Source organism: Bos grunniens, chromosome 28 (assembly GCF_055505025.1).
Source record: "Bos grunniens cultivar Pamir isolate PY7600 chromosome 28, Bosgru_T2T1.0, whole genome shotgun sequence".
Taxonomy (NCBI): domain Eukaryota; kingdom Metazoa; phylum Chordata; class Mammalia; order Artiodactyla; family Bovidae; genus Bos; species Bos grunniens.
In genome coordinates this window covers 44,971,061-44,984,249 of record NC_141192.1, presented here as the reverse complement: position 1 = coordinate 44,984,249, position 13,189 = coordinate 44,971,061, and the positions used below count along the sequence as shown (strand labels likewise).

The window sequence follows — 13,189 nt, the reverse complement described above, 5'->3', positions numbered from 1 at the left end:
CGTATGACTCAATCACTCTGCTGTACGCCTGACACTAACACAACATCATAAGTCAACTATACTTCAACATAAAATGAAAATTAAAAAAGAAGGAAAGAAAATACATTAGATGTTTTTGGCCCAGGGAGGCTTCTGTGGTAACAACGTCTCCTATTTTCTGTATTCTCAGACTTTAACATGTGATGAATACCTGGCTGCTGTTGTTCAGTCACTCAGTCGTGTCCAGCTCTTTGCAACCCCATGGACTGCAGCACACCAGGCTTCCCTGTCCTTCACCACCTCCCAGAGCCTGCTCAAACTCATGTCCATTGAGTCAGTGATGTTATCTAACCATTTCATGCTCCGCCAACCCTTCTCCTTTTGCCTTTCCTCTTTCCCAGCAAACACTGGAGGGGCTGCCAATCCCCACAGAGAGTTAACTTACCCCAGGAGCAAACTTTTCAAATGCAAAGCAGCCAACCCAGAGCCCACCCTACTGACCAGCTGCTCTATGTGACTCCACTCAGGATCCCCGTCCCCTGCTCCAATGGATCCTGGACCACACAACTAGGGACCCCCACACCCAGTGTCCCCTGAATGATCCAAACCAGCACCCGTGGAGGCTGCTGACCCAGCCTTGCCCTTTCCTTCCCACACAAGCTATAATTAAAGCCCATACCCACATCTCCCCTTGTTTCCCTACCTCCTGACCGAACAGTCTTCCTCTTGTGGCCTTGCAATGCTCGGCACCTCCTCTTTCTTAGTTAACTTTGGTATAAAAATATTTCTTCTTCATGGCAGTCATTTCCAGGTTTGAGTGTCTTTCCTGATAAAAGAAAGCAAATCAGGGTGGGGTGGGGGGCTTCTGCAGGGTGGAGGTTTAGCTGCTCCCTGAAGCAGGAGGAGTTATTATATCAGAGGTGGGGGCAGGGGAGACATTGCAATCATAGGCCTTAAGGCGGGATGAGACTGGCTTTCTGAGGGCCTGGAGGAGACCTTAGGGGCCAGAACCTGGGGAGCAGGACAGGGGCCCTGTTCACAGGGTGCGCCTTCCATGAGCACTTTCTGTTCTGAGTCCTGGGAGCCTGTGGGGCCCACGGCTCCTTCTCAGGGTCCTTGACATGAGGGGCTGTGGTACAAATGCAGACAGAATGTCCTCGTAGGGTTCAAGGGACCCCAGTCTGAACAGGATGTGGCCTGAGCTCATGCCACAAACAACTGGAGAAAACACTCTGTGAACTGCCATAAAAAGGGTTTAAGAGGATATTTGATCAGTTAGCGTGGTGTTTAATAAACAAGGCAGAAAGAATCTTTCAAATACTAAAGGCTAAAGCCCATTTTCCGTGTGTTTTCTCATAAAATCCTTCCTCAGTGCATTGCTGGTGCATCTTTGATAGGATTTGACAACTGGGTCCCGTCTGAGGACTGAGCTGTGGTGTGATGTCTCCAGTGGGGGCAACAGAACTCTCTTGAGAATCAGATCAGCTACTGGTGAGAAGAAGGAGCCGTGCCTGCCTCCCTCCCCAAACCGTGCTTCCAAGGCAGTGAGGGAGCAGGCCCAGGAATGCAGTGCGGGGCTATTGACCTATCTGAGGCCCCCAGGCACTGTCTGGGGCATCTTTTTTTTTCCATTTTAGCTTTTTATAGATCTATAATACATATCCAGCAAAATGTCAGATGGTGAGTATGCAGCTCAATGAATTTTCACATTCTGAATTCACTTGTATATTCCACACCCTGATTAACAAACAGCATCACCAGCAATCCAGAATCCCCTCAGAGACTCACTTTGGTCACTATATGCTCTGCAGGCAATCACTATCCTAAGTGTTCTTATTGAGATAAAACTGATATGATGTCAAATTAACCATTTGAAAGTGAACAGTTCAGTATCACTTAATCCACTCACAATGCTGTGCAACCATGCCCACCTCTGTTTAGTTCCAAAACACTGTCATCACCCCAAAACAAAGCCCCTCACCCAGGAAGCAGTTCCTCATCTATAACCTACCTCACCTCAGCTCCTGGAAACCACCTCTCCGCTTTTTGTTCCTAGATTTACCTATTCTGGATATTCATACAAAAGGAGTCAGGCAGCATATGACCTTTCATGTTTGGCTTCTTTCACTTAGTGTAAGGTTTTCAAAATTCATCCACTTTATAGCTTCATCCTTTGTATCGCTGAACTATATGAATGGGGTACATTTCTTTATGCATTCATCTATTGATGAGTTATTATCACTTTTGGTCTATTATGAATAATGTTGCTCCAAACATTCATGTACAAGTGTTTGTTTTAGTACCTGGTTTCAAATCTTTTGTGTATATATCAAGGAGTGGAATTTCTGAGCCATAAGGCAATCCTATATTTAACTTTTTGAGGAACTGCAAAACTGTCTTCCAAAGTGACTGCACCATTTGACATTCCCACCAGCAGTGCATGAGAATTCCAGCTCCTCCATATCCTTGCCAGTATTTTTTGTTTTGTTTTGTTTTGTTTTTTTGCATATCTGAGTGAGAACGAAGTGGCCTCTCATTGCAGTCTGATCCATGTTTCCAGAATGACATTGAACATCATATGCTTATTACCCATTTGTTTATTTTTTCTTCTATAGAAAAGTCTATTTAAATCCTTTGCCTATTTTTAATTAGGTTACTCATTTTTTACTGGTGAATTTTGGGAATTATTTCTCTTTTCTGGACACAAGTTTCCTAGCAAATATATGATTTGCAAATATTTTCTTCCATCCTGTGGGTTGTCTTTTCACTTTCTTGATAGTATCCTATGAGAAACAAAGGTCTTCAATTTTGAAGCTCTGGTTCAAGATGGTCACATAGTAGGATCCCAAACTTTCCTCCTACCATAGACACACAGTCTATAGCTACATATGGAATGATTTCTTCTGAAAAAAAAGAAAAGATCTCACAATTGTCTAAATAACTCTTAGTACATTGGGTGAGTGAGAAAAAACACATCGAAGTGGGTACGAGATGCTGAGACACAGTCTCACCATACACCCCACGCTCAGCATGGAGACCCACAATTGAGAGGGAACTCCCATCCCAAAGCTTCCCCCTGAGAAGTGAAGGGTCTGAACCCACATCTGGCACCCCTACTTTCAAGACTTGCACTTGGGAAATGAGCCCTCAAAACATCTAACTATGAAAGTCACTGGAGCTATCTACAAGATACATGAGGCTGTCATGATCTTGAAGGGAAACAGCTCTTGAAGAGCAGCATGAACTTGCTCCCAGGGTGCAGGGGCAGTGGCTGAAAAGAGCCCAGACTTTCTGTGAAAGAGGCTTGTTGATCTTGAAGCATCGGCCTGAGGGGCCGGCCTCTAGCTTGACACCCTCTGGTGTTCAGATGGCCCTCTCTGCAGGCCAGTAGGGGCCATCTTCACTCTCTGCCTCACTCCACGCTGCCACTATTGAGCTTGCACCCTCATCTGACACCCAGTTTTTGCAGCTGCCACCCAGGAGACACCTCTTGATTGCCTGACTCTTCTAGCTGGTGGGCTGATGCTCGTGGGTCCCACAGAGCTGTAACAAATGGAGAAAGGGTTTAACAGACACAGCAGAGACAGCAGACCAAGGGCTGTCAGCTCATCTCCACAGCTAAAGCCTGAGGGGCAGGCTCCAAACAACATGTCTGTAGAGATGTAACCCTTCCCAGAGGCCTGGAGGGCAGGCACCATCCTCACACTGTCCTCTGCCATGTTCCAGAGGGCACAGACCTCCCAGAGAGGAGCTGTACACATCTGGTACCCCAGTTTTCACATCTGGTTTCCTGGTTTTCATATCTGGTGCCCTGGTTTCTGTGGTTGACCGCAAGGGATGTCCCTGGATGCCCTGGGGGACTCATGTTTGTAGGTCTCAGGGGACTGGGACAAACAGAGGGATAGTTTTTGGCCAGCTGCCACCAGGGCACAGAGCAGACCCAGAAGACTGAAACTAACCCCCTTCTTTCTTTGAAAGGGGCCTATTGACTGACCTTCATGGCTCTAGCCTAAAGAGCAGAGTTCTAATTAAACTTGTATCTAGGGTCTTCCCAGGCAGCTCTAGTGGTAAAAGAATCTGCCTACTAATTCCGGAGACCCAAGAGAAGCAGTTTTGATCCCTGGGTTGGGAAGATTCCCCTGTAAGAGGAAATGGCAACCCACTCCAGTATTCTTGCCTGGAAAATTCCATGGACAGAGGAGGCTGATGGGCTACAGTCCATAGGGTTGCAAAGAGTTGGATACAACTGAGCACACACACACACATTATGGGGCTGAGTGCAATCCTCTCCAGAGACCAGGGAGGCTGGTGGGTGCCATCTTCAAGCCTGCTCTCTGCCCTGCTTGAGGTCATTGCTGTCTCCAAGAAAGGAAACTGTGGCTTTTCTGTGCTATCCAGACAGGGTCCATATGGCATTGTTCTGGATTCCCAGCGTAACTTAAAGGGAAACTTTCATGATACCTGGAACCTTTGATGTACTGCAAATGAAGGAGGAGGATATCCTCAAATTCCTGCGAGAACCCACTTGGGTGGTGTCCACCTTAACTTCCAAATGGAACAGTACATCTACAAAAGGAAAAGTGATGGCATCATAAATCTGAAGGGAACTTCAGAGAAGCTTCTCTTGGCAGCTTGTGCCACTGTTGTCACTAAAAACTCAGCTGATGTCAGTGTCACATCCTTCAGGAAGTTTATTGCAGCCACTGGAGCCACTCCTATTTCTGGCCACTCACTCCGGGCTCCTTCCCTAACCAGATCCTGATGGCCTTCCAGGAGCAAAGACATCTGGTGCTCACTGGTTTCAGGGCTGACTGTCAGCTTCTGTGAGAGGCTCTACATTAACCTGCCTATCATTGTTCTGTGTAGCACAGACTGTCCTCTGTGCTATGTGGACACTGCTATCCCATGCAACAACCAGGGAGCTCACTCAGTGGGTCTGATGTGGGGGGTGCTCACCTGGAAAGTTCTGCACATGCATGGCACAATCCCCAGTGAACACGCATGGGAGGTCATGCCTGATCTCTACTTCTACAGAGATCCTGGAGAGACTGAAAAGGAAGACCAGGGAACAGCTGAGAAGGCTGTGACCAAGGAGGAATTTCAGGGAGAATGGATCACTCCAGCTCTGGAGTTCACTGCTGTTCAACCTGAGGTGGCAGACTGGTCTGAAGCCACGCTGGTGCCCTCAGAGCCTACTCAGCAGTTCCCCACTTGAGACTGGAGCATTCCAACCTGCCACTGAAGACTGGCCTGCAGCTCCCACTGCTCAGGACACTGGATGGGCAGCAGTGGTCTTAAGCTCTTCTACAAACTCGTAAAGTGGAAATAGGTTGACAGAAAATAAACTGTTTTGAAAGAAAAGAATAGAAGAGATTGTGTACATGTCTGTTGCCTAGCTTTTGTGTTTGTTGCCCAGAGGACACATTCCTTGATAGCTGGCTCTGGTAGCCAGTGGGGCTTGTGCTCACAGCTTCAACAGGATGGTAGCAAACAAAGAAACAATTCTTCACTGGCTACTACCCAGGGCTCAGTGAAAAAGGAGCAGAGAAGAATGCCCATCTCTCAGCCTTCTCCAAAAGAGGTATATTTACATACTTTAAATGCTGCTGCCAAAGAGTCTGGCTTTCAATCAGCCTACATCTAGATACTGACCAGGATCCTCCCCTTTGGAACACTGACAAGTCTTGGTACAGCCTCAGCTCCTGGGAGCCACTAAGAATAGACAGTCTGGACAATCACAAAGGTTTGAGACACAACCAAGAGCTAGGGCGGGGTTGAATAATAAGGTTCATCTCCTACACGAGATCACACCTTCAAGACTGAGAAAAGTGGCCGTTTTATCTAATACATAGAAACCAACACAGAGAGTCAAGGAAAATGGAGTAATATGTTCCAAATTAACAAACAAGATAAAACCTCAAAAAAGACCTTAATGACACAGAGATAAGTGATTTACCTGATAAGAGTTCAAAATAATGGTTATAAAGACACTCATCATGCTTCGGAGAAGAATGAATGAACTAAGTGAGAATTTCAACAGAGATGGAAAATATAAGAAAGCACTAAAAGAAATCATAGAACTAAAGAACACAGTAACTGTACTGAAAAATACAGAAGAAAGGATCAGCAAACTCTAATACAGGGCCACTGGAACCCACCTAATCAGAGCAGAAAAAAGAAAAAAGAATGAAAAAGGGTGAAGGTGGCGTATGAGACAGTATCAAGTGGACCAACATTCAGATTCTAGGAATCTCAGAGGAAAAATGAGAGAGAAAGGGTCGGAAGGTATCTTTGAAGAAATAATGGCTAAAAACGTCCATAGCCTGGGAAAGGAAATAGGCATCCAGATCAAGGAAGCCAAGAGTTCCAAAGATAAGCCCAAAGAGACCCACACCAGATTACATTACAATTAAATTGTCAAGAGTTAAAGACAAGAAAAGGATATTAAAAGAGTAAAGAGAAAAATAAGTTATGTCCAAGGGAACCTACATTGAGATTATCAGTAGATACTCTTATTATTGGTAGAAAATAACTTTGCAGAAACTTCGCAGGTCAGAAGAGAGTGGCATCATATAATTAAAGGGCTAAAAGAAAAAAAAAAAAAAAAAAACAGCAACCAAGAATACTCTCCACAACAAAGTTGTCCCTCAGAACTGAAGAGATTTCTAAACAAGGAAAATCTAAAGGAGATCATCACCACTAAACCTATATTATAAGAAATATTAACAAGACTTCTTTAAGTTGAAGCAAAATGCAGTAATTAGTAACAGGAAAACATATGAAAGTAGAAATCTCACTGGTAGATACATACATACATATATATATATATATATATATATATATATATACAGTAAAATTCAGAATAATCTAACATTGTAAATGTGGTGGATTAATCACTTACAAAGCCAGCTGCTGCTGCTGCTAAGTCGCTTCAGTCGTGTCCGACTCTGTGCGACCCCGTAGACGGCAGCCCACCAGGCTCTCCCGTCCCTGGGATTCTCCAGGCAAGAACACTGGAGTGGGTTGCCATTTCCTTCTCCAATGCATGAAAGTGAGAAGTGAAAGTGAAGTCAGTCAGTCGTGTCTGACTCTTCGCGACCCCATGGACTGCAGTCTACCAGGCTCCTCCGTCCATGGGATTTTCCAGGCAAGAGTACTGGAGTGGGGTGCCATCGCCTTCTCCGTACAAAGCTAGGTGGAAGGTTAAAAGATAAAAGTAGAAAAATAACTATAATTACAATGATTTGTTAAAGGATACATAAGCTAAAAATATGCAAATTGTGACATCAAAAATACATAACATGGTAGGAAAGTAAAAATGTATATCTATAGAATGAATTCAAGCTTAATTATTATCAACTTAAACTATTATAAATATAAATTGTTTTATGTAAGTCTCATGGTAATCATAAAGCAAAAAACCTATAGTAGATAAAAAAGATAAAGAGAAAGGAATCTAAGCATACTGCTACTGAAAATCATCAAATCACAAATGAAGAGCAAGAGAAGGAACAAAGGGATTACAAAATATCCAGAAAACAAGTAACAAAATGGCAGCAAGTAAATGCCCATCAATAATTACTTTAAATGTTAATGGACTAAATTCTCAAATTGGAGTGACTGAATGGAAAAAAAACCCTATATGCTCCCTTCAAGAGACTCACTTCAGATGTAAACACACACAGAATGAATGTGAAAAGATAGGAAAAGATATCCCATGGAAAAGGAAATCAAAAGAAAGCTGGGTTAGCTACACTTTTATCAGACAAAATAGAGTTTAAGACAAAGACTGCAATAAGCAACAAAGAATGGGATTATATAATGATGAAGGTTTCAATCCAACTAAAGGATATAACATTTGCAAATATTTATGCACCCAATATAGGGGAGCCTATTTACATAAAGCAAACGTTAACAGACCTAAGGGAGAAACAGAAATACATTAATGAGGAGACTTTAATATTCTAGTTTCATCAGTGACTAGATCATCCAGATGTACAATCAATAAGGAAATATTGGCCTTAAACAATATCGGCCTTAAACAACATGTTAAACCAGACGGACTTTGTCATTGAGTTGCTCAGTCGTGTCCGACTCTTGGTGACCCCATGGACTGCAGCATACCAGGCTTCCCTGTCCTTCACCATCTCTCAGAGCTTACTCAAACTCATGTCCATTGAGTTGATGGTGCCATCCAACCATCTTGTCCTCTGTTATCCCCTTTTCCTCCTGTCTTCAATCTTTCCCACCATCAGGGTCTTTTCTAATGTCACTTCTTCACATCAGGTGGCCAAATTATTGGAGCTTCAGCTTCAGTATCAGTCCTTCCAATGAATATTCAGGACTGATTTCCTTTAGGATGGACTGGTTGGATCTCCTTGCAGCCCAAGGGACTCTCAAGAGTCTTCTCCAACATCACAGTTCAAAAGCATCAATCCTTTGATGCTCAGCTTTCTTTATGGTCCAACTCTCACATCCATACATGACAACTGGAAAAACCATAGCTTTGACTAGACGGACTTTGTCAGCAAAGTAATGTCTCTACTTTTTAATAATGTCTAGGTTTGTCATAGCTTTTCTTCCAAGAAGCAAGCATATTTTAATTTCATGGCTGCAGTTACCAACTGCAGTGATTTTGGAGCCCAAGAAAATAAAGTCTGTCTTTCCATTGTTTCCCCATCTATTTGCCATGAAGTAATGGGACCAGATGCCATGATCTTAATTTTTTGAATGTTGAGTTTTAAGTCAGCTTTTTCATTCTCCTCTTTCACCTTCATCAAGAGGCTCTTTAGCTCCTCTTTGCTTTCTGCCATAGGAGTTGTAGCATGTGTTACAACTCCTGATGTTATTGATATTTCTCCCTGCAATCTTGATTCCAGCCTGTGCTTCATCCAGCCTGGCATTTCAAATGATGTACTCTTCATATAAGTTAAATAATCAAGGTGACAATATACAGCCTTGAGGTACTCTTTCCCAGTATTGAACCAGTCAATTTCTCCATGTCTGGTTCCATACCCATGAACAGCATGAAAAGGCAAAAAGATATGACACTGAAAGATGAACTCCTCAGGTCGATAGGTGCCCCATATGCAACTGGAAAAGAGTGGAGAAATAGTTCCTGAAGGAATGAAGAGGCTGAGCCAAAGTGAAAACAATGCCCAGTTGTGGATGTGACTGGTGATGGAAGTAAAGTCTGATGCTGTAAAGAACAATATTGCAAAGGAACCTGGAATGTTAGGTCCATGAATCAAGGTAATTTGGAAGTGGTCAAACAGGAGATGGCAAGAGTGAACATCAACATTTTAGGAATCAGTGAACTAAAATGGACCGGAATGGTTGAATTTAATACAAATGACCATTATATCTACTACTGTGGACAAGAATCCCTTAGAAGAAATGGAGTAGCCCTCATAGTCAACAAAAGTGTCTGAAATGCAGTACTTGGGGGCAATCTCAAAAACGACAGAATAATCTATGTTCGTTTCCAAGGCAAACCATTCACTATCACAGTAATCCAAGTCTATGCCCCAACCACTAATGCTGAAGACAGATTTAGCAGACATTTATAAAATATTCCCTCCAAAAGAAACAGATTACAGATTATTCTCAACTGCACATGGAACATTCTCCACAACAGATCATATGTTAGGCCATGAAACAAGTCTTAATAGTTTAAGGAGATTTAAATCATATAAAGCATCTTTTTAGACCACAGTGATATAAAACTACAATAATGGTATAAAGCTGTGTATAACTACAATTACACTAAGAAAAAGCTGAGAAAATCGAAATATGTGGAGAGTAAACACATGCTACTGAACAATCAATAGATCAAGGAAGAAATTTAAATGTTCCATGAGATAAATGAAAATTTACAAGATGCAGCAAAGGCAGTTCTAAGAGAGAAGCTCATAGTGAAAAATGCTTACATCAAGAAGCAAGAAAAATCTCAAACAAACAATCTAATATTAAAATTCAAGGAAGTAGAAAAAGAAGGAAAAATGAATTACAATAGCAGAAGGAAGGAAAAAAAAATATCAGAGTAGAAATAAGTAAAATAAAGACTAAAAAGGAAATAGAAAAGATCAAGGAAACTAATAGTTGTGGGTTTTTTCTTTTTATGATTAAATGTGACAAATCTTTAGATCACAAAGAAAAAAATTAAAATAAATTTAGAAAGGAAAGACACTACAACAGATCATAAAACACTACTTATGAACAATCACACACCAACAAATTAGATAACTTAGAATAAACTGATAAATTCCTAGAAACAAACTACCAAGACTGAGTCATGAAGTAATAGAAAATCTAAACAGACTGATTACTAGTAAGAAGACTGAATCAGTAAACAAAGCCTCCCAAAAAACAAAAGTCTAGTACCACATGGCTTCACTGATGAATTGTTCCAAATATTCAAAGAAGAATTAATACCAATCTGTCTCAAACTCTTCCAAAAAACAAAAGAGGAGAGAATTCTTCCAAACTCATTTTGTTAGGCCAGCATTACCGTGCTACCAAAACCAGACAAGGATACTACAAGAAAAGAAAACTATAGGCAAGTATCCCTGATGCAAAAATCCTCAACAAAATATTAGCAAACCAAATCCAACAATACATTTAAAAGACCAAAAACTGTTAGTAAAGTAGAACGTATTCCAGAAAGGCAAGGATGGCTCAATATCCACAAGTCAATCGATGTAAGGACTAAAAACCATATGAGCATCTGAATAGATGCAGAAAAAATTCACTTGACAAAATTCAGCATCTATTTATGATTTAGAAAACAAATTTTCAACAATATGATATACAAGGAGTGTACATCAGCATAGTAAAGACCATATATATGATATCCCCACCACTAACATAACACTTAACAATGAGAGGCTGAAAGCATTTCCTTTAAGATCAGGAACAAATATGTAGAGAGTAAACACATGCTAGGATGCCCATTCTCACTACTTTTATTCAACATATTGGGTTGGCCAAAAGTGTTTGTTTGCATTTTTTTCGACCAACCCAATAGTCTTGGGAGTCCTAACCACAGTAATTAGACAAGAAGAAGAAACAGAAAGCATTCAAGTCAGAAAGAAAGAAGTAAAACTGTTACTATTTGCAGATGACATGACACTACTTATAGAAAACCCAAGAGACTCCACCAAAAAAAAAAAAAAAAAAAAGGTTGGTCTATAAACAAATTCAGTAAAATTCCAGGAAATATTATTTCTATACATATGAAATAATAAGGAATATTCATATATACTGTTCTTTGTCCCCATTTTCCAGCACAGAACTCCTAAAACCCTTATAAATTCCTAAGTGATAGGGAATCATCTAGGATCATCTCTTATTCCAATATTTCTCTTAGACTTCATCCCTGACACAGGGCCACAAATCTGTAAATTCCTGAGTGGTAAGAGCCCCAGGAGCATGTTTTGTTCTACTGAGATGACTCTGGGTGGACTCTTGCATGGGACCTGTGTGGGGGCTGGTAACCACAGAAAGATCAAACAATGATCAGAAGTTTGCAGCTTTCTGCCCCACACTATTTTCCAGAGAACGGAGAGGGTCTAGAGACAGAGTTAATAATCGATCATGTCTATGTGAAGAAGCTTCCATAATATCCCAATATTATGAGGTTTAGAAAGCTTCCAGATTGGCAACACATCCACAATGGGAGACTTCATGAGGTCAGAAGCTCCTGCACTTAAGACGTTGAGCAGTTAATACCCAAAATATATAAAGAAGTCAGGATAGTAAATATTTTGTAATAACCTACAATGGAAAATAATATCAAAAATAATATATGTGTCTATGTATGACTGAATCACCTTGTTGTGTACCTGAAACATTGTAAATCAACTATACTTCAGTGAAATACATAAAAAAGAAAAAAACAAGTCAGGGACTTCCTTGGTTGTCCAGTGGCTAAGACTTTGCACTTCCAGTGCATAGGGCCTGGGTTGAGACCTTGGTCAGGGAACTAGATCCCACATGCTGCAACAAAGAGTCTGCATGCTGCAACTAAAGATGCCCCATGTCAGGACTAAGACCTGAAGCAGCCAAATAAATAAGTATTTTTAAAACAACCCGCAGGAGGCCGTCCTAAGATGGCAGAGGAATAGGACAGGGAGACCACTTTCTCCCCCACAAATTCATCAAAAGAACATTTGAGCGCCGAGCAAATTCCACAGAACAACTTCTGAATGCTGGCAGAGGACATCAGGCACCCAGAAAAGCAGCCCATTGTCTTCGAAAGGAGGTAGGACAAAATATAAAAGATAAAAAGAGAGGCAAAAGAGGTAGGGATGGAGACTCCCTGGAAGGGAGTCTTTAAAAATAGAGATGTTTCCAAACACCAGGAAACACTCTCTCCCGCGGGTCTGTGGTGAGCCTTGGAATCTCAGAGGGCAAAATAACCTTGAGGAAAAATAAATAAATAATTAAAACCCACAGATTACGTGCCTAACAGCAACTCCCAGCGGTGCAACCGCCCAGACGCTCCCATCCCTCACTAGCAAGCGGGGGAGGGACAGGGAGGAGAGGGCGGCATTGCTTAGGATAAGGACTGGGCCTGAATGCCCTGAGGGCAATCTGAGGAAACTAGCTTGAGATAGCAACCCAGACTGTGGGATAGCGATCCCGCGAAAAGCCATAACTACCGCCAGGCACACCCACAGAACAAACGACTCAGCAGAGCTAGCTGGCTGCGGACCCGCCCATTCCCCGCTGGAGACAGGCAGGTGAGGGCAGCCAGAGCCGGAAGTGGGCAATCTCAGCCCCAGACAGGCATCCTATACCAAACTGCAAGCAGACTTTGTTGCTAACCAAGATTTCTTGGGATTCTGGACGGTCGACATTCAATGGGAGGGTCGAAGCCAGAGATCAGCTTCCCAGAAGAGACACAGGGCACACCTGAGAAGGCATGCCCATTGTACACCCAGAAAACCGAGCGGCTGGGATGGGGGAGGGGATAAGTCGCAGCTTTCAACTGGGCGACTATGCACGCCAAGGACCTGGTCACCTGAGCCGCTCGGACCTGGGAGGGGTGCAAAACGCAGGCCCAACCAAGTCAGGTACCTGAGTACCTGAACCTGAGCGGCTTAGACCTGGGAAGTGTATGCAAACCAGCGCCTGCATCAGACTGTTCCTGGCAGAGCAACCTAAAGTCTGAGCAGTATAGACTGGGAAAGCACACACGCCGTGAGCG

The 13,189-nt window shown here is 42.4% G+C and overlaps 1 pseudogene; it reads left to right on the top strand.

Moving 5' to 3' along the window:
- Positions 1-4,413: 4,413 nt before the first annotated feature.
- LOC147343294 (small ribosomal subunit protein uS2 pseudogene) lies at positions 4,414-5,297 on the top strand (annotated as a pseudogene).
- The last annotated feature ends 7,892 nt before the right edge of the window (positions 5,298-13,189 follow it).